The sequence below is a fragment of the Callospermophilus lateralis genome, unplaced genomic scaffold, assembly GCF_048772815.1.
Source record: "Callospermophilus lateralis isolate mCalLat2 unplaced genomic scaffold, mCalLat2.hap1 Scaffold_144, whole genome shotgun sequence".
Classification (NCBI taxonomy): domain Eukaryota; kingdom Metazoa; phylum Chordata; class Mammalia; order Rodentia; family Sciuridae; genus Callospermophilus; species Callospermophilus lateralis.
Window position 1 is genome coordinate 2,101,599 of NW_027512584.1, and position 13,946 is coordinate 2,115,544.

A 13,946-nucleotide genomic window follows, 5' to 3' on the forward strand; every position below is an offset into this window, starting at 1 on the left:
ATTTCCTTCATTTAGCATGATATTCTCCAACTCCATCCATTTACCTGCAAATGCCATAATTTTATTCTCTTTTCATGCTCACTAATATTCCATTGTGTGTGTTTGTGTGTATCCATGTCTTTATTTCCCTATAGAAAGGCATCTAGGTTGGTTCCACACTTTGTCAATTGGAAACATGAGCATTTTGCTGACTGTTTTTTCTGTCATCTCATATTGAATGAATGTGATTTGGCAAAAATTAGAGTCAAATCTACTTTTCTAGCTCATAGATATTTGTGTCTTCTACGTTTTATATAAAAACCTTTGACCTTATTGCAGGGGGTACTGGGGATTAAACTCAGGAGCACTTAATATTTAACTTCAGCTCAATCTTGTAATTTATTTAGGGACAGGGTCTCACTAAGTTGCTTAGCACTCTGCTCATTGCTGAGGCTGGTTTTGAACTTGAAAAACTTCTGCCTCATCCTTCTTAGCCACTGGAATTACAGAAGTCTTTGACTTGTAGTTTCATAAAATAAGGGGCACTGAGAATATCTTTTTTTTATTATTTCTTAGTTTTGTTTTGTCATCATCATACTTTCCATGAGGTAAACATTTGTTTCATGAGGATATTTGTAAAGTAAACATGAATGCAAATGTGAGAAACTGAGTAAAAAGAAAGGAAAGAAGTGAAAGTCAACAGAGGGTTTGAGACTGTGATGGTGGCCACTGTGAGAAATCTGAGCTTTTTTCTGTACGTTTTCTTATGATATTTTTTATGGTTCCAAAAATTGAAACTAGGGCCTCATGCATGTTACACAAGTACTCTACCAATGAGTTACACATACAGCCCCTGGTTGTATATTCACTAAGGGATTGCATTTTATGATATTCAATTCTCAGGAGAATCATGGAAAAGTGATACTTTTATTTTTCTTGTAAAATTTAGCCATCAACTAATAACTGCTCTTCAAATAAACTGAGGGTGTGCTTTCAGATTTGAAAAAAAAATACTGTGCTGTAAACCTTAATTTCAAGACTCACAAAGTAAAATATATCTAAATACACACACACACACACACACACACACACACACACACACACGGAATGCCCCTGGGGATTGACTGTTCCATGGAATTCTGGACCGAGGATGAGAAGAATCAGAGTGTGGTGGTTGACTTCCTTCTGCCCACAGGGATCTACCTGAACTTCCCTGTGTCCCGCAATGCCAACCTCAGCACCATCAAGCAGGTACTGCCTGGTCTCCTGTCATCCCTGGGAGCTCAGAAAGAGAGAGGCATTGTTCCTCACACTTGAGAACCTCAGATATAAATTTTGAAAAATATACAATATCAATAACTTGTATAAAATGGATGGTTAAACTCCACTTACCATCTGAATTCAGCTCACCCCATGGCAATGTGTTCCCCTCCCTAGTTACCAGAGGGCCAGCTACTAGCCTCAGTCACCCTTAAGCCTCCAGTTCTGGAATGGAACTTTGAAAGTTTGACTCACATTATGCTGTCTGTCACTTTAGTGACCACAGTCTGCTCCCAGCCACATAAGGGCCTTGCAGGAATTTGTCTTTAAAACTGTTGCCAACATAGTGCCCATCATCCTTGGAAAGGGTCCTCAGGTTCATTGGATGACTTTCAGGATGAATTACTGAGTCAAAGCAATGAACATCTGCTTTGGTAGATGCTGTCCTGTGGCTTTCAAAGGGGTTGTGCCACTTACAAACTAGGGTTTAATGGGTCATGCCTTGGACTGCCCGAGGGCAAGAATTTATTTCACAATTTTAAAAGCTATTATTGAGAACAGGAAAAAAATGATAGAATCAATGGACCACACTTGAGGGATTTTTTAAATGTCCTTGAAGATTTCTCTCTACCTTTCTTCAATCCTTCCTTAATTTTTTCTACTTCAAAAGTAGCTGGGTGTGTCCCCAAATGTTCTGGTAGCTGAGTCAGTAGGATTGCAAGTTCAAAGCCAGCCTCAACAACACAGTGAGATTTGAAGCAATTAAGTGAAATCCTGTCACTAAATAAAATACACAAAAGGGCTGAGGGTATGGCTCTGTAGTTGAGTGTCCCTGAGTTCAATAATAATAATGGCCCATAAAATTTTGGAAAATAAGAATGAGAAGGAAGAGACCTGCCTGTGATCCTGCCATAGAAGACAGCCACAGGCACTACCTTACTCATTTCCTGTTTTCTAACCACATTCTAACTAAATTCTGATTATGAACTTTCATGACTTGTTTTTCTGAGTGACCACAGTAACATCTTGTTCATATTCTAGTTCCTGTAAACATCATTATATGGTTCACTTGATGTGCTTATAGAACTTCAAACAATGTGCCTAAAGTTGAAACACTACAGTAGCAGACTTGTCCCTGGGGTCCCATCTCTCACTTAATTGTGGTTTTGATTTCTTCATATTTTTATTGATATATAGCTTTGTGGGCTACGTGTTATGTGTCTCAGTGGTTCAGCTCTGCCATGGCTCAAGGCCACCATCGCCTTGGTGGGGTGAAAGCAGCGCTAGATAATGTGTCTAAGGAGGGCCTGGCTGCTCAGTCCCCAATCTCCACACATTAAGTCCTTCACAGAGCACAGGGACAGGAAGCTCGCTGACTAGGTGGTTGGTCACAAGGGCCAAAGGGTTCCTAGGAAGCGATGCTTGGGGTCTCCCTTTGCGCTCTATGTGGCTCGTGCAGAATGGGATGCCCAGACTAGAGGTCTCTACCTGCCTCTCAGCAGCTGTCATGGCCAGCAAGGCTGACCATAACGATTCCTCTCAGATGCTGTGGCACGAAGCCCAGAATGAGCCCCTCTTCCACATGCTCAGTGACCCCGAGGCCTATGTGTTCACCTGTGTCAACCAGACCGCAGAGCAGCAGGAGCTAGAGGATGAGCAGCAGCGGCTGTGTGATGTCCGGGCCTTCCTGCCCATGCTGCACCTGGTAACCCGCGAGGGTGACTGGTGACCGCATGGAGAAGCTCATCAACTCACAGATCAGCCTCCTCATCGGCAAAGGTAGGGCTCATAGATCAGCCCACACCTCGGCAAGGTAGGGCACACCTGGGTGGCTGGTGCCAAGGCACCTGCACTGAGCCTGCTCCTGCCCTACAGGCCTCCACGAGTTCGACTGCCTCCAAGACCCAAAAGTGAATGACTTCTGCACTAAGATGTGCCAGTTCAGTGAGGAGGCGGCTGCCCACCGGCAGCAGCTGGGCTGGGAGGCCTGACTGCAATACAGCTTTCCCCTTCAGCTGGAGCCCTCCACCAGGAGCTGGGGGGACAGCAACACCTCTCAAATCTCCAACCCAGACATGCTGGTCAATGTCAAATTTGAGGGCAGCAGGGTGAGCCCATAGCCCATGTCCTAGGGAGGCTGCCCCAGCTGTGGCACATGGGCTGCTGTGCCCATGGCAACCTTCCACTGCTAAAACACTCCAGTGTCCCAGGCCCCCAAATTTCTCTTCTCTCACTGCCATCACGTGGCATTTGCCAGGTGTGCAGGCATGCAAGGGTGTAGTCAAGCATTCCATCAGGTAAGCTCTCCAAGGCTGAATTGGTCACTTAATTCACTGGACAAGTATTTCCTGAGTGTCTGCTGTTATTTTCACCAGTGAATGACCCAGGTCCTGTCCTTGTGGGGCTCACACTTGGGGATACCAAATAAAGGCAGGCACGTGGCCTTGCCCCTTTTCCCCAGAAGCCCATGGGCCTGAGAGCAGCATGCCAACACTCCCTCCTCCCCACAGGAGAGCTTCACCATCCAGGTGTCTACCAAGGATGTGCCCTTAGCACTGATGGCCTGTGCCCTCCAGAAGAAGGCCAAGGTGTACCAGCACCTCACAATGGAGCAGCCTGAGGACTATGTGCTGCAGGTGAATGGGCGGCATGAGTACCTCTATGGCAACTACCTGCTCTGTCAGTTCAAGGTCAGGACTGCAAGAAGCCCTCTGCACTCTGGGATCCTTACCACTCTAGAAGGGGCCAGCATAGAAGTGAGAGAGCCAGACTGTGGGTCTCTCTTGGTTCCAGGGAATGGATATACCACCCATTGACAGTTCAATCTTACACTCTCATCTCAGTACATATGCAGCTGCCTGACCATGGTGCACTCCTTTTCCATCCTTGCCATGCAGGATGAGCAGAGCAAACCGGCCTCTCAGGTCCCGAAACCACACACCAAACCGCCCCCCATTCCCATGAAGAACGTGAGATGGTGTTCTCCCCTTTCTTACCCTCTTTCTCTCCCTACCTCCTTTTGGCCAATCCTAGAGCCTCTTGGGCAGCACCAGGGCTAGGCATTGATGCAGGGGACTTTGGATGGTGCAGTCCTTTTGGAGAGTCAGGGCCTTGAACTGACACCCAGGGTGGGGTCCTGTCTGAGCTACTGCATTCCCAGATTGCCTACTTCTCTGCAGATCTCAGGGGGGCTGGGGCCTCTGGGCCTCTGTGTGGCAGACTGGTAAAGGATGGTGTTGGTGACAGGTTTCTGAACCTTGCCACAAATTTGAAACCCTCTCTCCCTCTCCCCAGTCTTTCAGCAGTCAGGGGAATGAGCTGGGATTTAAGCCCCTCTCCTCTCCTCTCCAGCCCTCCTCTGTGTCCCTGTAGTCATTGGGGCAGCCTTTCTGCATTGGGCTGATCCAGGACAGCAAAATCAATGCTGATGAGCAGATGAAGGTAGGGGCTTGGGTACCAGGTGAGTGGACAGGTGGTTTTTTATGTTTTTTTTTTTTTTTCACAAACAGGGTGTGCTGTAGCCTGGAGGGGCAGCAGAGAAAGAAGAGTGGGAGTGTGTCACACAAAAGTCACCTGGACAATTACTCATTATCTCTGCCTGGATTGGCTGTGAAACACATCCAAAAAATAAGAGGGGAGGGGAGCCGGCCAGCAGGTCAGGGAGGCTGATTAATGGAAACCTGGCCAAGCAACTTGTGGGTATTTGACTTTGGTGGAGCTTGTGGAATCAGGCACAGCCCAATGAAGTAGGAGGCCCAGTCAGAGATGTGTAAGTCACCACAGAAGCTGGCTGCAGCTGGCCTGAGGTGCTTCCAGGGGTTACCCACCCAGGGGTGCCCAGAGTCTGGGGGACACTGCACATGATTCTCCCTGGAAGCTGAGCCCCCATGGGCTAGGGGAACAGTGCCCTGTTGTCTCTTCAAAAAGCACTTTCATGGCTCCTCTGCACTCAGAACCACCTGCAGAGGTGGATTTATTGTCCCACTTCTGGGAGGTGATGCCTGTCTGGGGCCACAGAGCATAGCATGTCTTGTCTGGGTCTCTTTTTCTGGCATTACTTTACAATCTTGCAAGTGGGGTGTGTCTGCAGGAGTCATGGAGGATTGGGTGGGAGCAGCTCTGGGGATGGGCTGGCAGGTTGGAACTGGAACAGGTGCACTGGAGACTGGAGCCACATGGGGCTCAGAAGATGCTAGGCATAAAGGTAGCCAGAGCTGTTAGAAGCAGAAGGGACCCTGGAACTTCTGAACCCTGATGAGGAGACTGAGGTTCTGAGTTGACCCACAGAGTCAAGTGTACTGAGACTGGCTTGCCCCAGTACAGCCTGGGGTACCAATGCTCCAAGACACCTGTACCACTGAGCTGCCAGCCTACACTCTGCTGGACCAATCTCAATGCAAGAAGTAGATTTGGACCCCTGTGTAAATGGGGACCTTCAAGGAGAGGATTGGAACTTTAGATGGGGTGGGGCCTTCGCTCCCTCACCCATGCCCTGTACCCCTTCCCCAGCTGGTGGTGCAGGCCGGGCTCTTCCATGGCAATGAGATGCTGTGCAAGACGATGTCCAGCTTGGAGGTGAGTGTGTGCTCAGAGCCCATGTGGAAGCAGCATCTGGAGTTTGACATCAACATCTGTGACCTGCCGTGCATGGCCCGGCTCTGCTTTGCACTTTTTGCGGTGATGGAGAAGGCCAAGAAGGCCCACTCCAGCAAGAAAAAGTCCAAGAAGGTGGTGGGTTGGACTGACTGGGAGAGGCCCAGGCCTCAGACACCCAGTGAAACCCCTTGCTGGGGCCTCTTGCCATCCTGCTTCCACAGGCAGATACCCTGAGGACAGGGGTCCTGGGAGAGCCTGGGGACCCCAGTCCCCCTGCCCACCCTAGTCTGGCTCCTTAGTCTGACTTCCTGTGCTGCCTGAGTGATAGCTCATGATTTGCCTGACTTGAAATATCTAGCCCAGGCCTCGGGTCCTTAGGGGTCCTGGAGGAAGCGCCCTTGGTGGAAGGACAGTGTTCTCAGGGGGACAGAAATGATGAGTTAGTGGCTGCCTGGGGAAAGTGTGGCTGGGCCCCAAGTCACTAGACCCAAGATGTGACTTGTCCCTTGTCCTGGGTCAGCTATGGGACTGGTAAGGTTACTCAAGTGTCTCTGTATGCTGGGTGTGAAGATGCAGGAAGCCAGGAAGGGATCTTGCTGGCTTAATTACTGAAACTCTGACAGGAAAGAGGTAGCGGGTCCTTTCCCTCCTCCTGGGTCTAACTTGGAGACCTTCCATGCAGTCTGGATCTTCTCTCCTGGTTGGCCTGGAGACTGGTTCCATTCTGCATATGAACAAGAAGAGGCTCACTCTGATCTGTAGTATTCTTCTCCAGGACTGCCCAATCGCCTGGGCCGACCTCATGCTGTATGACTATAAGGACCAGCTCAAGACTGGGGAGCTCTGCCTCTACATGTGGCCCTCTGTTCCAGGTGGACCCAGCCCAGCAGGGAGAGGCTCTTGGAGGGTAAGGCATCCAGAACTGGTTCCCCTACAACTACATCTCTCCCTGCCTTCAGATGAGAAAGGAGACCTGCTGATCCCCATGGGTACTGTGCATAGCAATCCCAACACAGAGAGTGCTGTCACCCTGGTCATCTACCTGCCCAAGTTGGCCCCTCACCCTGTGTACTACCCTTCCCTGGAGAAGGTCAGTGAGGTCCTTCTTGGAAGCTGAGTGCTAACCTGGAGCTTTCCTGGAGGTCCTCAGAGGGGGTCCCTGGCCACCCCAGCCTTTGCCCATTGCTGGGGGCTGGGTCATCATACTGATTTGAGGCCTTCCAGTAGCTATGTGGCCCACCAGGGGATGTTGGTGATGTCTGATGACATTTTGCTGTCACAGCCAATGGGAGGGGTGCTACTGGCCTGTGGCAGGCTGAGCCTGGAGATGCTACTGAATGCCCTGCAGTGTGCAGGAGGGCTCCCACCAGCAAGAGTGGTTGGCAGTAGTGCTGAGGTGCAGATGTCCTGCCTAGAGCCCTGCCAGTGCTGGGGAGCTCACAGCAGGTACACTTGTTGCAGATTCTAGAGCTGGGACGTCACAGGGAGCGTGGGCCTACCACCAAGGAGGAGGTGAGCTGGGGTGCTGGTGGGGCATGGAGCCAGGTGCTGGGCTGGAGGCCTCACTCCCTGTGCCCCTTAGAAGCTGAAGCTGCAGAGAATCCTGGAGCAGCGGGGGTGAGGAGAGATGTATGAGCATGAGAAGGAACTGGTGTGGAAGATGTGGCATGAAGTGTAGGAGCACTTCCCAGAGGCTCTGGCCCACCTGCTGCTCGTGACCAAGTGGAACAAGCATGAGGATGTGGCCCAGGTGGGTGGAGAGGGGCACCAGGGGCACAGCTGGAGTAGAGAGATAGCAGTGGGCCACCCACCACCTGACTGCAAAGCGTCCTGCAGATGCTCCACCTGCTGTGCTCCTGGCCCGAGCTTCCTGTCCTGAATGCCCTGGACCTGCTGGACTTCAGCTTCCCCGACTGCCACGTGGGCTCCTTTGCCATCAGGTCGCTGCAGAAACTGACGTGAGTCCCAGCTGGGCACTGAGGCCCACAGGCTGCCAGCTCCTCACTAAGACAGCTTGCCCTGGCAACCTGGAACTGGGTGCTGTGTGGAGATGAGCCTAGGCTGGCCTTACCCTCTTTCCAGTCACCTGCCAGCTGGAGACTTCTGTCCTGAGTTTCAGAACCCCAGACTCAACCAGCCTTCCTCCCCCACAGGGACGATGAGCTTTTCCAGTGCTTGCTGCAGCTGGTGCAAGTCCTCAAGTACAAGTCCTACCTGGACTGCAAACTGACCCAATTCTCGTTGGACCAGGCTCTGGCCAACCGAAAGATTGGCCACTTCCTATTCTGGCATCTTCGGTAGCTGGATGCACCCCTGCTGATTCCTTGGGAACCTAGAAAGGCCATGGGGGATGAGGGTCTCCTGGCCTGCTGACCTCATGTTTACTGGGCTGGGGAGGGGCTATGTGCCACTCCTGGACATTCTCAGCCCCATCTTCTACCTCCAGCTCTGAGATGCATGTGCCGTCCGTGGCCTTGTGTTTCGGCCTCAACATGGAGGCCTACTTCAGGGGAAGCACCCACAACATGAAGGTGCTGATGAAGCAGGTGAGGCACAGAGTGCCTGTGCCTGAGGCGGGCTCCCCTTCGAGGCCCCTTCACAGTCATACTCCTGGTTCTGGCTCAGGCTCATGTGCACTGCTGCTACTCCATTCTGCCCACCAGGCAGAAGCACTGAGCAAGCTGAAGACCCTGAGCGACTTTGTGAATGTGAGCTCCCAGAAGACCACCAAGCCCCAAACTAAGGAGCTGATGCACTTGTACATGCGCCAGGATACTTACCTAGAAGCCCTTTCACACTTGCAGTCCCCATTGGACCCCAGCACAATGCTGGAAGAAGTCTGGTGAGCCCCAGGCCTAGCCCCATCTGGAACCAGGCCCTAAGCCCCCTCCCCCACCCTAAGCCCCCAATCGCCCAGGCAACACTGCCCTCTGCCTGCAGTGTGTAAAGGTGCACCTTCATGGACTCCAAGATGAAATCCCTGTGGATCATATACAGCAGTGAGGAGGCAGGCAGTGGTGACAGCGTTGGCATCATCTTTAAGAACGGGGATGGTGAGCCAGGCTGGGCAGGGGACATGCTGAAGCCTTGGCCTTCTCACCTAGGCTCATACTGCTCTGTGGTAGGGCCCCAGGGGGTTCCCTGAGAAGACAGAGCTCAGATACTCTGAGCTTTGCATGGGTGTATAACCCACTAGAAACTCCTGCCCTTCCAGAACTCCGCCAGGACATGCTGACTCTGCAGATGATCCAGCTCATGGATGCCCTGTGCAAGCAGGAGGGCCTGGACCTAAGGTGGGGCCTCTATCCATCACCTGTTTGTTTGGGTCTGTAACAGGCTTCAGAGCCTGCGCCTGGAAAAGTTCCTGGTCTAAACTGACACCTCCCTGTTGGCTGTGAGAGCGTCTGTTCTTACAAGAGGTATAGGGCAGCTGGAGGGGTTTGGGTAAGGCCATTCCTGGTGCTCAGCTCCTATTTCCTGGCTTCCTACCCCTTGGGGAGCAGGGCCACCTTCTTCCAAGCCCGCTGACTCATTCTCTTCAGAGCAAACATGAGCCCAGCCAAGGTGTGCTTTGCAACTTGGGTGCCAGTTCTGTGTCTCTGAGGCACCTTCCCCAGAGCCCCACACCCCGTCTGGCATCCTCAGGAATTTGAGCAGTGTTCCCTCTGGTTTTGTTGGGTGCCTCAGTTTCCAGGGGGTTCCAGTAGCCCCAGAGAATGTCCTTAACCATAGTGTCTGCCTGTGCCTCTTCTCATGTGGTAGGATGACCCCCTATGGCTGCCTTCCCACTGGTGACTGCATGGGCCTCATTGAGGCAGTGCAGCACTAGGACACCATTGCCAACATCCAGCTGAACCAGAGCAACCTGGCTGCCATGGCTGCCTTTAACAAGGATGCCCTGCTCAACTGGCTCAAGTCCAAGAACCCTGGGTAGGCTTTCTTATTCCTGGGAGAGGCTCCATGGAGTGAAAGGTGAGGGAAGGGCTGTGACAGTTTCTGTGGCTGCTTGGCTCAGCTGAGCACTGGCCCACATCTGATTTGGGGCAGGAAAGAGAAGGTCACTGTTCCTGGGTGTCCATTTTTCATGGCTGTGTTATGCTACTCAATTCATTGGGTGTTAAAACCACCACCGTGTTTAGTCACAAATATGTAGCTTGAGTGAGTTCTGCTGAGTGTTTCTGCTGTAGTTTGAAATAGTTGGTGCTATTACTAGCATCTGTGATATTGCCTGAGCCCAGAGCATCTACCAAGGACCCAGTCACACTCCTAGGGACTTGGCTGTCAGTTGTGCCTCTTTATGCAGCCTCTCTTCATCTAACACATAGACCTTGTCTTCTCTGAATGGTATCGTGTGGGAGAAGGGGGCAATTTCAAGCACCTATGCTCCAGAATAATGCCCTCCATGTTGATTAACACAAGGCCAGATTCAAGAGGAGGGAAAATATAGGGAGCCCTGGTTTTCAATCTTCCCCACCCAGAGAAGCCCTGGATTGAGCCATTGAGGAGTTCACCCTCTCTTGTGTTGGCTACTGTGTGACCACATATGTGCTGGGCATCGGTGACCAGCACAGTGACAACATCATGATCCATGAGAATGGGCAGGTAAGGGGCACTGTGTTCAGCTGCCCAGTCAGCTTGTCTACATGCCTGGCCCAGGGGCCTCTCTGCCCTGCCCACAGCTCCCAGAAGAGTGCCCCACGTCCTGCTGACTTGCTCTAAACAGAACCTCTCTTTGTGAAGCCTGTTAAGTAGCTGCCCTTAATTCCCCTCAGCTATTTCATATTGATTTTGGCCACTTTCTGGGGAATTTCAAGACCAAGTTTGGAATCAACCATGAGCGAGTCCCATTCATCCTCACCCATGACTTTGTCCACGTGATTCAGCAGGGCAATACTAGTAATAATGAGAAATTTGAAAGGTGAGGGTGCCCAGGGCCCCAGTGAGGGGACAGTGTCCAGCCAGGGGCAGGGATAGGGACATAGCCCTCAGGCTAACTCCTGCCTCCACCCTGGGGGTGCTGCCTTCTCTGCAGATGCACCCCAATCCCAGAGTACCCTGTTGGGCAGTGCAAACAGGAGGTCCACGAGAGGTGTAGGAGGCAGGCACAGCCAGGGGCATTGGTTAGAGGATCTGGGTACACCCATAATACGACCAGGGGAAGACACTCAGGGGCAGGTGCTGGCTGGAGGCCGAACCCCTGCTTGTCTCGGGCTGGGGGTGGCAGGGAGGACCCAGGGCTTTACCTATTTCCTCCACCTCTGCAGGTTTCGAGGCTACTGTGAAGAGGCCTACAGCATTCTGCGGCACCATGGGCTCCTCTTCCTCCAACTTTTGCTCTGATGCAGGCAGCAGGCCTGCCTGAGCTCAGCTCCTCCAAAGACATCCAGTATCTGAAGGTATGCCAGCACAGGGCCACACCAGACTAGAGGCCAGGGTCCACCACAAACTTCCCAAGGCCTGCCTGAACCTCTACAGCTGTGGAGGAGCCTGCCTGCCATATGTATAGTGTAAAAAATGAGCTTGGCAGAGCTCATCCTGGTCAGAGTACATCTTGCCCGAACAGCTCAGGGACCTAGGAGATTTACCTCACAGATGGGGGCCCTCATGCCGCCCCAGGCCCAGCAGTACAGTATGGTGGGAAATGGCCAGAATGTTGGACTCCCTGGGCCTAGTCCCGCCCAGTTGAAGGTGAACTGTGATCTTGTTTGGTCATCCCATGTGTCCTCTGTGTCTTTCATGAATGAGATAAAGTCTCTTGTAGGTTTGCAAGACACTTTCCATTCCTGTCTTTTCACTTGGTGAGAGGCAGAGTAGGAGGGGGTGTATTCCCTGAAGCTTCTCCTGCCCTTCTCGCAGCTAAAATGAGGCCGCCTGATCATCTGCTTGCAGTTCTTTTAGGAAGGAATTTGAACAACCCGAGGGGGCAGGAGTACAGGGAGGCAGAAGGGATTGCAGATGCAGCAGGGTCAGGCCCCCTGAATGTTGATGCAGTTGTGATGATTCTGTCCCAGGACACTCTGGCGCTGGGGAAGACGGAGGAGGAGGGGCTGAAGCACTTCCGGGTGAAGTTCAATGAAGCCCTGAGGGAGAGCTGGAAGACCAAAGTGAACTGGCTGGCACACAACCTGACAAAAGCCAACCGGCAATAGTGGCCACCTCTGAGTCGCCACGGGCTGGCAAACCTGTTCTGAGGATGGCTACCCTTGGTTGTCCTAGATGGGGCCTACACCTGAACTGCACCTCATGGGAAAGAACAGCACAATTGCCTTTTGTTTACACTAGTTATTTAGACAGGAAATGTTTCAAGATGATGGGGGAATGTGATGGACATTATTATCCAAAGTAGATGTACAAAGACACAAATTGGTGTAAATATACTTTGTATACAACAAGAGATATGAAAAATTGTGCTCTATTTGTGTAATAAGAATTGTAATATATTACGCTGTCTCTCTCTCTCTCTATATATATAGATAGATAGATATATCTATCTATCTATATATACATATATATATATGTATACATATATGTGTGTGTGTGTGTATGTGTGTGTGTATGTATATGTGTGTATATATATATATATATATATATATAAAATAAAGAACCAAACGGCCAGGGCTGGGGTTGTAAGCTCAGTAGTAGAGTAGTAGAGTGCTTGCCTCGCATGTGTGAGGTGCTGGTTTTAATCTTCAGCACCATATAAAAATAAATTAAAAATAAAGGTATTTTTCCATCTACAAGTAAAAAATAACAAAAAGAATGAAACATCATAAATGCAAATGCATCCTCATGCAGAGGAGGGGTGCTGTACTGTGTCCAAGTACTGTGAGTTTTGCACCTTGAGGTTGTACCTTGCTCTTGTCATAGGATGGGCATTCCAGGTCTTCCAGCTGGTGGATCTTGCCCAGCAAAGACTGACCTTCTCTTGGGGAAGCCTTGTTCCCAGTCTCCCCACCTAGCAGTTACTTGGCCTCCTGTCCACCTACGACACCTCAATCCCCAGATCACCTTCTGCCACCTGTGTGGCCCACCCTGTGTGTTCTCCATTGACCAAGTCCTAGGCAGATCCCAAAGAAGCCAGGGTACCCTCTAGACATAGGGATGCTTACTCTTCACTGCTAACGTGACTCTCAGGTAGAGGATGCCCTCACCACTTTCACCTTCAGGTAAGAAAATAATACCACTCTATTTACTGAACCTCTACAGCTAGAGAGGAGCCCGCCTCCCCTATGTATAGTATAAAAATGTGCTTGGCAGAGCTCCTCCTGGTCAGAGTGAAAGGTCAGAGAGGGTCTGTGTGGTGATGTGTGAATAGGCTGCCTGATCTGGCAGGTTTAAGGGAGGGATGGGGTTTGATGTCCCCCAGGGCTCACCTTTGAGGAACCACCTGGGAATAATCTTGGACCATGTGAGGCGGGGTCTTTCTCTCTGAGGGCACTTAATCTGAGATAGTCCAAGCTTAGCCTCAGTAATCCCAAAGGGCTAGACAAGAGAAACTGGCCCTACTGCAGGTTTCTGTGCCTCTTTCAGCTTTCTGAAGCCTGCTATAGTGAAGCGTCCAGGACCCACAGTGGGCTGGGGCCAGAGCCCAATCATAGAGCATGTGCTGAGTATGCATGAGGCCCTGGGTTTGATCTCAAGCAGTGTAAACAAACAAACAAAAATATGAAGAAGCCCCTGATAATCCTGATGTACAGTTAGCTCACTCAGGACCTTCTGGGCTCACTGCTGATCTCTCAGGTGTCTCCCAAGACTTGGCAGAGCCAGCAGACTCTGGCCCTTAGCAGCAGAGGTGCACAGCTTAAAAGGAATTCCAGATGCCAGCTCTCTGCATTTTCAATAGCTGTTGTGCCACCGGAGCACCTGTCTCATCTGCAGTAGCCAGAGATGACACTTTTGTTCCCAAATAAATGCTTGATTTAATCAAGCCACCTGCCTCCTTTACAATAGGAAAAAACACACACATGTTTATGTATTATGCTTCAAGGCATGGGCTACAGAACTTGCACACCCTCAGCGATTTCTGGGTGTATGGTCTGTTGCCCAGTGAGAACAGCTTCTATTTGTTTTCAATCATTTCATGTTGCAAGTTAAATATCACTGATGTGGGT

At 50.9% G+C, this 13,946-nt stretch overlaps 1 pseudogene; it reads left to right on the forward strand.

The window, feature by feature from the left end:
- Nucleotides 1-1,086: 1,086 nt before the first annotated feature.
- LOC143640246 (phosphatidylinositol 4,5-bisphosphate 3-kinase catalytic subunit delta isoform-like) lies at nucleotides 1,087-11,984 on the forward strand (annotated as a pseudogene).
- Nucleotides 11,985-13,946: the final 1,962 nt, after the last annotated feature.